This window comes from Aegilops tauschii, chromosome 4 (assembly GCF_002575655.3).
Source record: "Aegilops tauschii subsp. strangulata cultivar AL8/78 chromosome 4, Aet v6.0, whole genome shotgun sequence".
Lineage (NCBI taxonomy): Eukaryota > Viridiplantae > Streptophyta > Magnoliopsida > Poales > Poaceae > Aegilops > Aegilops tauschii.
Genome location: NC_053038.3, coordinates 458,174,166 through 458,191,008, shown reverse-complemented (window position 1 = coordinate 458,191,008; position 16,843 = coordinate 458,174,166). Strand labels below are relative to the sequence as shown.

Sequence of the window (16,843 nt, the reverse complement as noted above, 5' to 3'; positions counted from 1 at the left end):
AGACGGACGCAGATGGTAATGTGACCATGTACAAAGCTCGACTTGTCGCTAAGGGTTATCGACAAGTTCAAGGGGTTGACTACGATGAGACTTTCTCACCCGTAGCGAAGCTGAAGTCCGTCCGAATCATGTTAGCAATTGCCGCATACTATGGTTATGAGATATGGCAGATGGACGTCAAAACGGCATTCCTTAACGGCTTCCTTAAGGAAGAGTTGTATATTATGCAGCCGGAAGGTTTTGTCGATCCTAAGAATGCTAACAAAGTATGCAAGCTCCAACGCTCAATCTATGGGCTGGTGCAAGCATCTCGGAGTTGGAACATTCGCTTTGATGAGATGATCAAAGCGTTTGGGTTCACACAGACTTATGGAGAAGCCTGTGTTTACAAGAAAGTGAGTGGGAGCTCTGTAGCATTTCTCATATTATATGTGGATGACATACTGTTGATGGGAAATGATATAGAATTCTTGGAAAGTATAAAGGCCTATTTGAATAAGTGTTTTTCAATGAAGGACCTTGGAGAAGCTGCTTATATATTAGGCATCAAGATCTATAGAGATAGATCAAGACGCCTCATTGGTCTTTCACAGAGAACATACCTTGACAAGATATTGAAGAAGTTCAATATGGATCAGTCCAAGAAGGGGTTCTTGCCTGTATTGCAAGGTGTGCAATTGAGCACGGCTTAATGCCCGACCACGGCAGAAGATATAGAAGAGATGAGTGTCATCCCCTATGCCTCGGCCATAGGGTCTATTATGTATGCCATGTTGTGTACCAGACCTGATGTAAACCTTGCCGTAAGTTTGGTAGGAAGGTACCAAAGTAATCCCGGCAAGGAACACTGGACAGCGGTCAAGAATATCCTGAAGTACCTGAAGAGGACTAAGGATATGTTTCTCGTTTATGGAGGTGACGAAGAGCTCGTCGTAAAGGGTTACGTCGACGCTAGCTTCGACACAGATCTGGATGACTCGAAGTCACAGACCGGATACGTGTATATTTTGAATGGAGGAGCAGTAAGCTGGTGCAGTTGCAAGCAAAGCGTCGTGGCAGGATCTACATGTGAAGCGGAGTACATGGCAGCCTCGGAGGCAGCACAGGAAGCAGTCTGGATGAAGGAGTTCATTACCGACCTAGGGGTGATTCCCAATGCGTCGGGCCCGATGACTCTCTTCTGTGACAACACTGGAGCTATTGCCCTTGCGAAGGAGCCCAGGTTTCATAGGAAGACCAGGCATATCAAGCGTCGCTTCAACTCCATTCGTGAAAGTGTTCAAAATGGAGACATAGATATTTGTAAAGTACATACGGACCTGAATGTAGCAGATCCGTTGACTAAACCTCTCCCTAGGGCAAAACATGATCAACACCAGGACGCAATGGGTGTTCGATTCATCACAATGTAACTAGATTATTGACTCTAGTGCAAGTGGGAGTCTGTTGGAAATATGCCCTAGAGGCAATAATAAATGGTTATTATTATATTTCTTTGTTCATGATAATTGTCTATTATTCATGCTATAATTGTATTGTCCGGAAATCGTAATACATGTGTGAATACATAGACCACAACGTGTCCCTAGTAAGCCTCTAGTTGACTAGCTCGTTGATCAACAGATAGTCATGGTTTCCTGACTATGGACATTGGATGTCATTGATAACGGGATCACATCATTAGGAGAATGATGTGATGGACAAGACCCAATCCTAAGCATAGCATAAAAGATCGTGTAGTTTCGTTTGCTAGAGCTTTTCCAATGTCAAGTATCTTTTCCTTAGACCATGAGATCGTGCAACTCCCGGATACCGTAGGAGTGCTTTGGGTGTGCCAAACGTCACAACGTAACTGGGTGACTATAAAGGTGCACTACGGGTATCTCCGAAAGTGTCTGTTGGGTTGGCACGGATCGAGACTGGGATTTGTCACTCCATGTGACGGAGAGGTATCTCTGGGCCCACTCGGTAATGCATCATCATAATGAGCTCAATGTGACTAAGGCGTTAGTCACGGGATCATGCATTGCGGTACGAGTAAAGAGACTTGCCGGTAACGAGATTGAACAAGGTATTGGGATACCGACGATCGAATCTCGGGCAAGTAACATACCGTTTGACAAAGGGAATTGCATACGGGATTGATTGAATCCTCGACACCGTGGTTCATCCGATGAGATCATCATGGAACATGTGGGAGCCAACATGGGTATCCAGATCCCGCTGTTGGTTATTGACCGGAGAGGCATCTCGGTCATGTCTGCATGTCTCCCGAACCCGTAGGGTCTACACACTTAAGGTTCGGTGACACTAGGGTTGTAGAGATATATGTATGCGGAAACCCAAAAGTTGTTCGGAGTCCCGGATGAGATCCCGGACGTCACCAGAGGTTCTGGAATGGTCCGGAGGTGAAGAATTATATATAGGAAGTCAAGTTTCGGCCACCGGGAAAGTTTCGGGGGTTACCGGTATTGTACCGGGACCACCGGAAGGGTCCCGGGGGTCCACCGGGTGGGGCCACCTATCCCGGAGGGGCCCGTGGGCTGAAAGTGGAAGGGAACCAGCCCTTAGTGGGCTGGGGCGCCCCCCTTGGGCCTCCCCCCATGCGCCTAGGGTTGGGAACCCTAGGGGGGAGTTCCCCCTTGCCTTGGGGGGCAAGGCAACCCCTTCCCCCCTTGTGGCCGCCGCCCCCCCTTGAGATCCCATCTCTTGGGGCCGGCGCCCCCCAGGGGGCCTATATAAAGGGGGGGGGGAGGGAGGGCAGCTACCTACAGCCTTGGGCGCCTCCCTCCTCCCCTGCAACACCTCTCTCTCTCTCGCAGAAGCTTAGCGAAGCCCTGGCGAGACCCGCTACATCCACCACCACGCCGTCGTGCTGCTGGATCTCCATCAACCTCTCCTTCCCCCTTGCTGGATCAAGAAGGAGGAGACGTCGCTGCACCATACGTGTGTTGAACGCGGAGGTGCCGTCCGTTCGGCACTCGGTCATCGGTGATTTTGATCACGGCGAGTACAACTCCGTCATCCACGTTCATTGGAACGCTTCCGCTCGCGATCTACAAGGGTATGTAGATGCACTCCCTTCCCCTCGTTGCTAGTATACTCCATAGATGCATCTTGGTGAACGTAGGATTTTTTTTTAAAATTATGCTACGATTCCCAACAGACACCTGCTCGATCCTTCTGGAGGCAGAGCACTATCAAGGCCACGTCGCGGTTAGCTCACAAACCATGCCATTCTAACAGACCAGCAGTTCAAGCCTATGAACCATTGCCATACTAACTAACCTGTCTGCCCTGTTTCTTCTTAGGCTCACCCCAAGGACGCTGAGTTCCTCGACACCCCTATCCAGAACTACGACCAGATGCAGTAGATCTTCTCCTTCGGGCTGGCAATCGGCAAGCATGACATGGGCTCTGGTCTGCCGCTGGGCTCGCCGATGCCGGAGTATCCAGACACCCAGGAGTCAGACACCATCAACGTTGATGCTCCTGAGAAGGATGCTGAGCACGTTCCTGTGCTTGATAGGAAGAGGAAGCGGGCAGGCTTCATGGAGGAGGAGTTGAGCGTCTTCAGCAGCATGACTGAGGCAGTGAAGGAGGCGGCCACCGTCATCAGGGAGAGCAAGAGTGTGGACGTCCACCCTAAGCTCTACAACGTCGTCATGGATTAGATTGGCTTCAGTCCAGAGGCTCTCATGGTGGCTCTCAGCCACCTGCTGGAAAACAAAGCCCAGGGTGTTAGGTTTGTTGCCATGGGAGCAGACCACAGGGTGCTCTGGCTGAGGACCACTAGTGCTGCTTCTGCTGGTGGCAACGGCGTGCATGATCCTCGACGGCGATGGCGACAAGGACAACGACGATGATGATGACGTATATTTTGTGTAGTTAGGGCTTGAAAACAATCTTATGGTGTGTATATTTTGATGAGGTGGTATATACTAACCCCTCACGGTGATCCTCGCGGTGATCACGAACTTGCGGTGGTAGGATGACACCCTCTTTTGGATGTGGTGGTAGGATGACACTAATGTACTGTTAGGTTGAACTTGCTATGATCATGCATGCTTACTAATGCCCTTCTGCTCCATTGCTTGCTCCTAGAGTTCTTCATTGCTTGCTGTTTGTGTCTTTCAATGCTTGTTGCTTGAACTTATTGCTCGTTTGCACTGCCAGGGCAAGTGGTATGTGGTGTTCGAAGGTAAGGTTCTAGGGGTTTACAGTTCATGGGAAGCTTGCAATAAACAAGTTTCAGGTTACAACGACAGCAACCACAGAGGAGGGTTTAAGACTAGGCAGGCGGCAGAAAATGCTTACTCCAAGTATGTGCGAGAGTATTCATGCAGCAAGGTTGAGGTTGACAGGAAGGTGGATCGACCGTTAGGGCTGAAGAACTTCATCATCTTCGTCCAATTCATCGTCATAGTAGTGCTGTGGTGTTGGTGTACTTGGTGTGATCGTGTGTAAGATGTAGTAGTATTGGTAAGCTCACCAAGTAGGGTACAAGGTGAGCACAACTCTATGCTCATATGTAACCAAACAACGTGCACCCGTGTGAGCACATGCAATGCGAGCAACCAAACGCGGTGCGTAGAGACATCGTTACGATGCAGGAAGAGGACATGCAGACAACCAAACTAAGTACAGATGTTGGTTTTTGGCCTGCATTTGCTCAGCCAGGTCCAACTAAAACAAATATGCAAATGGACAAAAAACAATACAGGTAACCAAACACGCCCTGTGTGTATTACTTCAGACTCTTGAGATAGAAACCAAGATGTCCAGCGTGCGCTGTTCATCGTCGTCGTCGCGTGTCGCTGTCGCCGGAAGTACTTGGTGTCAAGAATGGACCAACAAATAACAGCAGTATGATACCGACCATGCGCTGCGGTGCACCATGGTGCTAGCAGCAGCGGAGGGGCACGACCACGCCCGTGCGACGGAGCACGTCGCGGACAGCTGCGACTACGCACTGTCCACAACCTAGCTCGTATGCCTTTGCCTTTCCTATACGTGGTATACTCGTCTACTCGTATATAGAACTCCAGGTGAATCAACCATCCAAGTCGAAATACAGTTGCGAACCAACCTATAATTAAATAGTTAGGTGGACAATTATATCATCAGCCCATCAGGATTCAAGTGTCCATTCAAGTCTCGGACTCGCAGGAAACATGATTTTTTTGGTTGTTTGAGCGGCTGGTGGAAACGGATACGAGGATTCCTCCTACCTGACGCTCATTGAGTCAATCTTTTTTAGCGAAACACTTGAACTTTATTATTAATATTTTGTAGGAGAAAATTTTAATCTATTTAACATTTGTCATGGCAGTATAGAGAATATAAGAATTTAAAAAATTATAGTTACATCTATGGACCACCTAACGGCGACTAAAAGCACCGAAGAGCATATACCATCGTCCTTTCCTCGCCGAAGCTGAACAAACATTGTTATAGTAGACAGTCGGGGAGTCTTGCTAAGGGCCCAAAGTACAAAGGCACCGGGACAACATCTGCCGCCGATGAAGAGAAACGTAGACGAAAGGATCAAATCCAGAAAGCGGTAGGTGAACGACTGCATTCCATCTCCCAGTGAGGACACTTGTAAAGCATGGTGCGCATGTCCACCGCCCGAACCTCACCGCTGTGCTGGTGCTCGACCTGGAAGGTTGCCAGTCGAAGCAGCATCCGCATCCTGGACTCGGTGAAAATGTCGTAGCCCTTGCGCGTGATGGTCTCGAGGAGGCAGAACTCAGCATTGCCCATGTAAGTGAGGCTCGCGGCAAGGTGCCTCTTCCATCTATTGTTGTACACCCTGTCCTCGACAGTTGTCGAGGTCGGGTATCCACAGCGGCCGTCGTCGGGTGAGATGACATTGCACACGGTAATGTACCCTTTTTGGTGTGAGCACAGCCCGACCCACGCATCCAGCTCGCGCACGAAATAGGCATCGCCGTGGAAAGGCAGGAGCCAGCTCCCGTGACGCGTCCAGGCGAGGCGGCCGGTGTCGAAGGAGAAGGTGCCCCTGTCCGCGACGGAGAGGAAGATGGTGGATCCGTTGGGATACACTGCTTGGGACGAGACAAGGATGGGCAGCTTGATCGGCGGCGGGCGGAGGGACTCCCACCGCCATTCACCCCCGCCACGGCGGGGCGCCGGTCCAAGTTTCTCCATCAAGGGAACAAGGTTGTAGTTGAAGCCGTCGTAGTCGGTCCGATGGCGTAGATGTCGGCGCCGACAGTTAGGAACTCGGCGAGCTCCTTTGGGGCGAGCAGCGGAGGGCATACGGCCACCTGCGACGTCGCGCTGTCGTACACCATGGTGCTGCGGCCGGCGTCCGCGTCCTTGTAGAAAGCGAAGATCTTGCTGCCGAAGCACACGAACTGGTCGCACTGATGGCGGTCGGGGGACCCCATGCGGATCGCCACGGAATCATGCGGCAGCCGCCGTGCCGTCGACTCCAAGTGGTCGTCCGTGCCCGTGCCCGGTGGGAAGGCGTCGACGTCCAGCTTGTACACCGTGCATCCCCGCGCGTAATCATGCACGACTAGATGGAGGCGTCCCCGACGAGGCCGCTCGGATGCGCCTGCTTCTTCCTCACATCGCCGACGCTTCCCCATCCCGGCGCGGCGTGCAAAAGCTAGTGGTGACCTGTTCTCGTTTCTCTTTAATTAATATCCCTCGGTCGGTCCACAACCTGGCTCGTACGTGGGGTTCTTGCTCCTTTGCTCTGCCTACTAACGACCAGGCGAATCAACCATCCAAGTCGAAATACGGTCAGTACCCATTCAAAAGTCTCGGACTCGAGAGGAAACGGGATTTTTTGAGAAAACGGCCCGGTTGGACATGTTTGCAACCGCGACGGCGTAATGGCCCACTTGCCTCGTCTATGTTGCAAACCATCCATCCAACGCGTCACTCGCTCGGATCGAAAACGGATTCGCGAACACGTTAACCGGAAACGGCGAAATCAAAACTAAGGAGTACTCAGTTGCAAAAACACTCCACCTTTCAAGGTCGTGACAAGTGGCGCACATGCAGGGCAACCTGGGAATTTTTCCTTTTCTCGTAGATCCGTTTATTCAAGACGTTTTATCTCTTAAACCGTGCGTCCAAATCCCGAACCGTTTTCACTATTGGATTCCTTGCGTCGAGATCTTCAAAACTAGATCCCATGTTGATAGGTTTGGACGAATTTTTTTCATGAAAAAACCGGACGAAAAAAACCAGACGAAAAAACCACACCGGAAGCACGTTTTTTTCCTTTCCGACAGAGGCACGCCCGTGCCTGTCGCGAAATCACAACCGTGCCTCTCATGGAAGCAAAACCGTGACTCTCGTGGAGGTAAAAAAAACAGAAAATACGTTTTTTTTCGTTTCCGAGAGGCACAGCCATGACTCTCGCGAAATCACAACCGTGCCTCTGTCGAAAGCAAAACCATGACTCTCGCGAAATAAAAAAAACAGAAAACGCGTATTTTTTCCTTTTCCGAGAGGCACGACCGTGACTCTCGCGAAAGCACAACCGTGTCTCTCGCGGAAGCAAACCGTGACTCTCGCGAAAGAAAAAAAACAGAAAACACGTTTTATTTTTTTCCTTTCCGTGAAGCACGGCCGTGACTCTCGTGAAAGCACAACCGTGCCTCTCGCGGAAGCAAAACCATGACTCTCGTGAAAGAAAAAAAACAGAAAACGCGTCTTTTTACGAAAGGCACGACCGTGACTCTCGCTCAAGCACAACCGTGCCTCTCACGGAAGAAAAAACCGTGACTTTTCGCAAAAGAAAAAAAACGCGTTTTTTCGTGCGAAAAAAAATTTCAAATTTTTTTTGTCGAAAAGCTAAGGAAGACCGGGGGAAAACCAAAAGTCGAAAACCCCAAAAAAAACCGTTTAAAAAGCCGAAAACGCGTGTGAAAAAATAAAAAAAGCCGGAGAGCGCGCCAAGTGGCGCGATCATTGCGAGGCTCCCGAAGGAGCGCTCGTTAACTAGTTGCTCCCCGGAAACAGGCATCGATGGTGTGTGTCGCGTTACTCCCATTCCTTCCTTTCTTCCTTCCTATTCGCAAGGAAATTCAAGTAAACGCAAACGTCCTTTTCATCCAACCAACCAAATAATGTCTATTTTTTCCATTTCTTTTCAATAAAAAATATCCGAATTGGTGCACTCACGTGCAACATATCCCTATCCGCTGGGAGTGGAACCCATCCACCCTCCCATTCCCACGCACCCCCCTCCCAACCTCGTCTTCGTCGAGCTCTGACGCGATTTGTCCGACCATGCACGCACATTCGCCGCCGGCCGGGAATCCTACCTATCTCGTCGTATCGATTTGTTTGCCCTCTTACTCACCTCCGCCATGGTATCTCCTAAAAAAAGCTCACATTTTTTCTTTCTCACCACCACACACCCTCCGATGACACTATACGCATCATCGGACGGGGATCAAACGATAGAGACATTATTTCTCCTAAGGGGCCTCGTGGCCACCACACAACCCCAACCAAGATGTTGAACAAAACAAGAACAAGAGTGGGATTCCTCCCGCCGGTGAGGGGCCGTGGTCCTCCGCACCTCCATGGCCCAAAGGCCATGGGAGGCGAGGCAGACCGGCGGCTGCCGACGGGAGGAGGGGAAACCCTAGTCGCCTAAGAGTAGTTTCTTGCGGAGGAGGAAAAAAGTGGACGTTTATGATTTACACCCAGACTTTATTAATGAACAATATAATGTTTAACATAGCCCAGGGCTCCAAAAGCCAAACATAACGTCATGGAACAAGCTGTAGCAAATTTCGAGCAATATTATGGTCATCCCCCCCAAGAGGACACACAAGCCCTTAGCCCCCCCTCTCTCCTGTTACTTCATAATTCCTCCCTCTTCGTTATTTCGGTAGCGCCCGGCGTAGCCTTGCCGGAATCACTCCACCACCATCACCGTCACGCAGTCGTGTTGGCGGCAGTCCCATCTAAGTCTCCTCCCTCACTTGCTGGATCAAGGAGGAGGAGACGTCATCGAGCCATACGTGTGCTGAACGCGGAGGTGCTGTCCGTTCGGTACTTCATCGGTTTGGATCGCGACTGGATCATGATGAGTACAACTACATCAACCGCGTGATATACGCTTTCGCTTAATGGTCTACAAGGGTGTGTAGACACACTCTACCCTCTCATTGCTATGCTTCTCCAAGATAGATCTTGGGTGTTCGTAGGTTGTTTTTGTTTTTCATGCTTCGTTCCCCAACGGAATCGATCACGAAGGCCTTCTACATCAACCTTGCTGCACCTACGATGATGTGTGAGTAGTTTATCATAGACCTACAGGTCGATATCTAGTATCTAGATGGCTTCTCTCTCTTTGATCTTCAATACAATGTTCTCCTTGATGTTATTGGAGATGTATTCGATGTAATTTTTTTGCGGTGTGTTTGTTGGGATCTGATGTATTTTGGATTTATGATCAGATTATTCATGAATATTATTTGGGTCTTCTCTGAACTCTTTTATGCATGATTATTATAGCTCTGTATTTCTCTTCGATCTATTGATTTGGTTTGGCTAACTAGATTGATTTATCTTGCAATGGGAGAGGTGCTTTGTGATGGGTTCAATCTTGCGATGCTCAATCCCAATGACAGAAGGGGACATGACTCATATTTGTATCATTTTCATTAAGGATAAAATGATGGGGTTTATTCATATTGGTGGGATTTACTTTCTCTACATCATGTCATCTTGCTTAAGGCGATACTCCGTTCTTTATGAACTTAGTACTCTAGATGCATGCTGGATAGCGGTCGATGTGTGGAGTAATAGTAGTAGATGCAGGCAGGAGTCGGTCTACTTGTCTTAGACGTGATGCCTATATACATGATCATTGCCTTGGATAGCGTCATGATTATTCGCTTATCTATGAATTGCCCAACAGTAATTTGTTCACCCACTGTATGCTATGTTCAAGGGAGAAGCCTCTAGTGAAAACTATACCCCCGGGTCTATCTTTATCATATATTAAAATCCAAAAATACCTCGCTGCAATTTTATTTACTTTATTTTATTTTGTGTTTTTGTTTATCTATCTATCACTACGAGATTTGATCCTTGCAATTAACCGCCAAGGGATTGACAACCCCTTGTTTGCATTGGGAGCAAGTATTTGATATTTTGTGTGTAGGTACTGCTAACAAGGTGTTGCGTGGTTCTCCTACTGGATTGATAACCTTGGTTCTTATCTAAGGGAAATACTTATCTCTATTGTATTGCATCATCCTCTCCTCTTCGGGGAAATCCCAACTCAGCTCACAAGTAGCACATAGTAGTGGGTTCAACCTCATGGTGATCTATATCCCAGTGACAGAATGGGGAGAAGGCACGTGATGTGTTGTTGCTGCTAAGGATAAAACAACGAAGATTGATCTTATTGCTAGGTTTGTTTCTGTCTACGTCATGTCATCTTTCTTATTGTGATACTCTGTTTTTCATTAAATTTAATACTTTGAGATGCATATTGTATAACGGTCTTGTGGTGGAGTGACAGTAGTAGATGTAGTTGCATTACGGTCTACTTGTCATGGATGTGATGCCTATATGAGATCTTGCCATGAATGATCGTAGTTATGAATGTTGCTTATCTATCAATTTCCCAACCGTATTTTGTTTACCATGCCACTACCTGCTTTTGAGACATATGCCATTAATGAACCTATGCCCCCAGGGGTCCATTCTCTATTGATATTAGCATTGCTCTATTATTCTTTTATTTACTTTTACTATTTTGCTGTTTTGCCATATCACCATATATATATCACTATTTTCTATTAACCTCACAACTAGCAAGATGAGGGGATTGACAACCCCCTTGCCAAGTTGGGTGCAAGCATTTATTTTGTTTGTGGGCAGGTGTTACTTATCTTGTTAGCTTGTAGACTCCTACTGGTTCGATTAAACCTTGGTTCTTAACTGAGGGAAATACTTTCTACAGCTGTGCTACATCACCCTTCCTCTTCGGGGCATCCAACAACTCTTGCGGGGGTAGCAATGGTTGAGGCAATTTCTATATTTGTGTGCACAAGTATTGATCATTGGATACAATTCAAAGCTCTTACGGGTTCGATAAATCTTATGGTCATCCACCTGAGGGAAATTTGCTTGATACAAACCTCTGCACTTGGGAGCCTGACACCTTGTTAGATTAGAGGAAGAAACCCCCTTAGAAATTTATACCATAATGAATATTAAACAAATATGTGAAAAAATTGTGCAATCCATAGCTTTTCAATGGAATATCATAACTCATCATTATGAGAAAATAGTTTGAAAGTATCTCCAAAATAGTACAAAAAAACCATGTACAATTCTGTCGGTCTATATCGCAGTTCTCTTTCTCTCTGCTAGAGGTTTCGTAAGTGATTGTAGAATAGATAAAATGTACACATATAAATGTATGTATATATACATACATACGCACACATACCAACTGAACACATACATGCGTAGATATGGACGAGAAAGATTATACAATAGCTACACAATATGTAGTTCCCACAAAAACAAAAATTACAATAGATAGTATACCTCACATTATCCAATAATTTATGGGAAAATATAGCATGCTATGGCATATGTATTTTTATTTATGAGGAAAGGTTAACGTTTCCTCCGAAGGGGAAAATGGTTCATATGAAGTTAACATAAAGTGAAGTTAAGGTCTTTTTGAGACTAAATGATAGGGTGTATGCATCTTCACGCTTGTACATAAAATCCATTGTCCGGGCAAGATTTGTTGCCTTCTCTAGAAGCACCATTGAATTTTTTTGAGGAGGCGTTCGTGGACTATGTCCATCCATGCTTCCTCAATTATCACCTTGAGCTTCTCATTGGCTTCTACTACCATGATACCATGCTCTATTGTGCAAGTTTGCACCGTGGATACCATATGGTTCGATCCTTGTTCGCGCTTCAAGAAGATAAAAACATCAACATTAGTTAGATGAGGTTTCATCATGCATGCATGTATGAACACATATGGCATGTATATGAAGTTCTTTTTCTATATGGGGAGAGTTTATACCTCATGCGAAACCATGCCATTACCAATGCGCCCAACAATACATAAATTTTTGGATAGGAAAAGGCCCACTCAAGATTATCCTTTGTTGTCACATCACCAAGTGAGATGAATACAAGGCTTATTATATGCATACAAGCACTGCTGGCCATTGAAAGTTGCAAATGCTCCTCAACTGTAGTCGGTACATAGTGTTCATCGCGCCAATTGACTTCCGCATGATAGCATTTGACAACATCGATCATCTAAGCAACATGCAAGTTAAAGGTTAAATAACATATACAAATGCATTGGCATTTTTAGATGTTAAGCTACTTTTATAGTTTTGGTAATGGGTAATGACACAAGAAGCATAAATAATTCCCTTTGAAACATAGTAATATTCATAGACAAATGCCCACTAAGATAGTTGGTGAGGGATAAAATACAATGTTTGGAAGGATGTTTGATATGGAAACAAAACCACAAACTAATGCTTCTTCGTACTATATATACTTTGTACCACAAGAAAGCTACTGCACAACATGTTATTTGTACATGTATGAACCCTAATATGTTTTGAAGGAATTTATATATGGATATAGGTTGGAGACATTCTAATGGGTAGTGAGTGTTTGCTGGTCTTTCTACCTTTCAGGTGTTCATAATAGATTAATGTGGAAGTGGAAATCTGGTGCATTTTCTAATAATTCCTTTAGATAAGTAAGATCTTGCAACAATGAGAGTATTTCTCTGGCTTGTGTGGAGCAAGATAATTCTTACGAAGGATACTTTGTTGCACAGCAATGGAAATCTACAATTATTGTCAATTCTACACCGATGATGACACAAGTCCTTGAGGAATCTTATATCTAACACATAGATGCATTTCTATATTACTGGATACAAAATCCCTTAATCCCAAAGCTCAATGTCATGTTACTTGCTTCAACTAACTTAAGATAATCAATGAATGATCAACGAATAATACCTAAATTTGAAATCTTAACCAGTATATTTACTTATATACTACTACATATACTTTTCCTGTATACATCAAGTTTTGGGGCTAATTTAGTTCTTTGAGAAACATTTACCAATTTTTTGACGAATTCAGCATTCTTGTTTTCCTGACACTTCAATACTTCCTCTATATCATTTGTGGTCTTAAGTATGTTGATGTATAGTGCCTTCAAGTATGCTGGTAATTGCTCCACAACATGTGCATCCCACCTGGATTTCAGCCAAATTCAAGTTTACTAGAAATGTAGATAAATCTAGACACTATCAACATGAATTTTGTTGCATCTAAATTAGGACGAGATATATCAATTATATTATCAAAACAAGAGGCAAATGATGCACCATGTTCTTCCACATATGCCAAATCTATATTCTCCATTAATTCTAATTAGAATGCCCGATGTTAAAAGATAAAAAATAATACACACAACATCTATCAGATACAATCCAAAATTATTGACACGTACAAACCAGTCCATCCTGGGTACTTAGCGGGGCATATACAGAGTTATGTGCAACATCGATTTGTCTAGTGCAAAGGAGTCTTACCATTGGCATGTATAAACAAGTGTAACATGTGCATATACTGAACCAGATGTAGGAAATATAAAAAATAGGCCACGCAGAGACATGTACAAACCAACTAGACATAACACGCATACGGTAAATAGAAGGTACCCAGAAAGACATACGTAAGGCACACTTTGCAGATAGAGAACCAACTAATGCACACATGTATGGGTTGGTTCGTGTACGTGCACATATATGCATACACGCAAATGGACTAACTGAATTTTGCTTTAGCTAGAGAATTAACAAACATGTTGGATATCAGTCCGTCCTAAATAATGAAGGTACCCAATCTTTTATTAAGCTAAAATCAATTCATACCATCATATTTGAACATGCTAATTGCAGTGTGACTCGATATTGTGCGATGAGAGACGAGTGTTTCCATATTATCTCGCAGCCATCACGCTCGTGTCACGAGCGAGGGTGGGCGGTGAAAAAAAATAGTTATGCAAATTGTGTAGTTGGTGAATCCTCTATACATAAATAGTTGGTCCCCACTAACTCTATTCCTCTCTTCCACTCAACAGACAACTATACCAACTCACCATGCCACCACACGTGGAATACCTAAATTAATAGGCACCATTCATTCTACTAACATTTAATAAACATATGAAAACCATGTAACATTCAAATATAATAAAGCATATGTATTATAGTTTCAATGAATGTCATATTATTGTCTAATACAACCAAAAGAATAAAAGCAAACAATTTCTACACCAACGGGAGATGCATCATCTCTAGTTTAATTTAGTTTTAGACCAAAACATTCAGATGATTATTAGATGGATTACTTATGCACCTTCTTATCTTACACAACCGCTTCACGATATGGTGTTACTTTGATGCATTACATTTTATCGAAGCAATGCAAAAGAGTTTTATTTTTAATATTATTTTTTAAAATTGAAAAAAATAAGAACAAATTGTTCAAAACTAGCACGCTACATGGAAAACCCTTGACAAAACTAAAAACATGGACTCAGGACAATAAACTTGACTATACCACAAGTTGTTTACAAAATGATGTGATTTACAAATACATCTCTAGCTTATCATGTGCGGCATATAAGAAGTATTTATAGGTGTCATGCATTAGACTCGAGTCAAGCAGAAACCTAATGTGGTATGTAGAAGAATGCATACCAACTTACATGTGTTCATTGTACGGTTGATGCCTATCTTGTCATGTGAATTCAAATAATATATAAACAAATTTGGCCGAAGTATACTGATAAAGGATTCATCTTTCCAGAATATATGATTTTTCCATAGTTATTATTATTACACATTATTTTGGCAGAAATGCTAGTAATCAACTGAAAGATAACTATATATGATCTACATGATGCTAGTTATATAAGGTTGGTGGAATAATTGCAAGTAGGATGCTTTTCTCTAACTACACTTTTCGAGGAATTTCATGTAGATTCTTTACCCTTTGTGAAATATAAGGAAAGACTATATGAAAAGAAATATAATAGGTTACTTACCTTTGCATGGCCGCAGTGAAGATGTTACTTTCTTCTGTGGTGCTATAATTATCATAGAGGTCATCAAGCAATGACATAAATAAGACTAGTTTTGTTAGCATTATACACGAATAAGAATATTGCGGCTCGTAGAGAACTCCAAGTATCCAAAAACGAACCTCCACGATTCTATCTCGTGCAAATTGTGGATTTGCCTGTGATTTTAAGTCTTTCCACCAAATGCAAGTTAATAATTAAATACATATTAGCACTTGTTATACTATTTAAATAGTAACCATTTTGTTCAATTTTCTACTTATATTTTAGTTAGTATTCTTACATCGTAAGAGCTTTCAACTCCTCGCAATATAGAGTTTGCAAAATATTGAAGTCAAACTTAGCAAATTCCAGTATGTCCTCATCTTGTGTGGCCTTCTTCTCATAAACTGCAATGTAACGTCTCGTTTCGACTCTCTCGACTCTTTTAAAATGCGGGGTTTCCAATGTACACAAGACCTCTTCTGCCAACCGTGGTTCAAGATGCTCCACCATAGATTGTAGTCGATTCTTGGTGAAAGTCACAGCATCATCAAGCATTTCTTCTCCACGAATCCTAAGATACGTTGCATTGTACAATGCCAACAACGAGTTCACATCATTGCTTGCAAAGTTTCCTTGGTCATCTTTGAACTTCAAAAATACATCTGCACAATCAATTAAATATTTCATATACATTGGCTTATACACTATTTATGAAATACTAGTACAGATTTGTGTATGAATTAATTGTTGTCGTCGTAATGAATAATACCAGGAGAGATGTTGTACCCATGCTTCCTTAGCAAGTAGAACCGCATCGCTGTTACACATAGGTTGTCACCAAACACATTTTCTTCACTATGCATGCCATGAAGTAACTCTTCAATCTCCTGGCCATAGTGATAAGCCACACCAGTACGCTCCAACGTGTCAACAAGCTCAATCTTCATAGCTAAATCAGAAGAAGATCCGGCGTCCAAGATGATCTTTCTCACTCGCTCCTTCTTGATACTTGCCATGTCCTTCATAGCCAAATACTACGAGATAGAGGAACTTATATTACGTTGAAAATTTTCAACAACTAGGGTTCAAGAGTGTTTCAAAATATTCTGAAAACATCAAAGCTTTAAATAGCAGGCTATCCCATTTAAGGACAGCCTGTTCGGAAGCTATGGAAATGTATAGCGAAGGTAAGACCCATTTAACATTTTTGCTTAAATCGTGAAAGAATGAAAATAATAATCATACAATCAGACGTGGATATTAAATAAATATACATATATACTTAACAATTGACATGCATATCACATATACTTGATATCCAAATATAACAAACCAAAGCTTGGCATCCGGCCAAAATAAAGGCATAGCAGCAAAGCATCTATCCATAGCAAATTAAAGCGTGGTATAGCTTTGGTGTGGCACTAAACCGAAGCTGAATTTTAGCGCTAAATCATGCTATAGCCTGCTATTAGCGACAAGATTCATTAATGCAAAACACACATGGCTTTAGCATGTTGCCTCTCTATACACTATAGCAGTGCTATTTAAACCTTTGGAAAACATCGACGATGTATTTGTAGTTGCAGAGACAAAACTTAAGGGGGCTACTTTTTATTCAGAGAGGAAAACAATTTGATAATTACCTGAGATTGAGTACATGGGTTGTGGTTGAGGAAGAAGTCGCCCCAGG

At 43.9% G+C, this 16,843-nt stretch overlaps 1 pseudogene; it reads right to left on the bottom strand.

The window, feature by feature from the left end:
• Positions 1-11,669: 11,669 nt before the first annotated feature.
• Positions 11,670-16,182, bottom strand: LOC109732512 ((E)-beta-caryophyllene synthase-like; annotated as a pseudogene).
• Between the last annotated feature and the right edge of the window lie 661 nt (positions 16,183-16,843).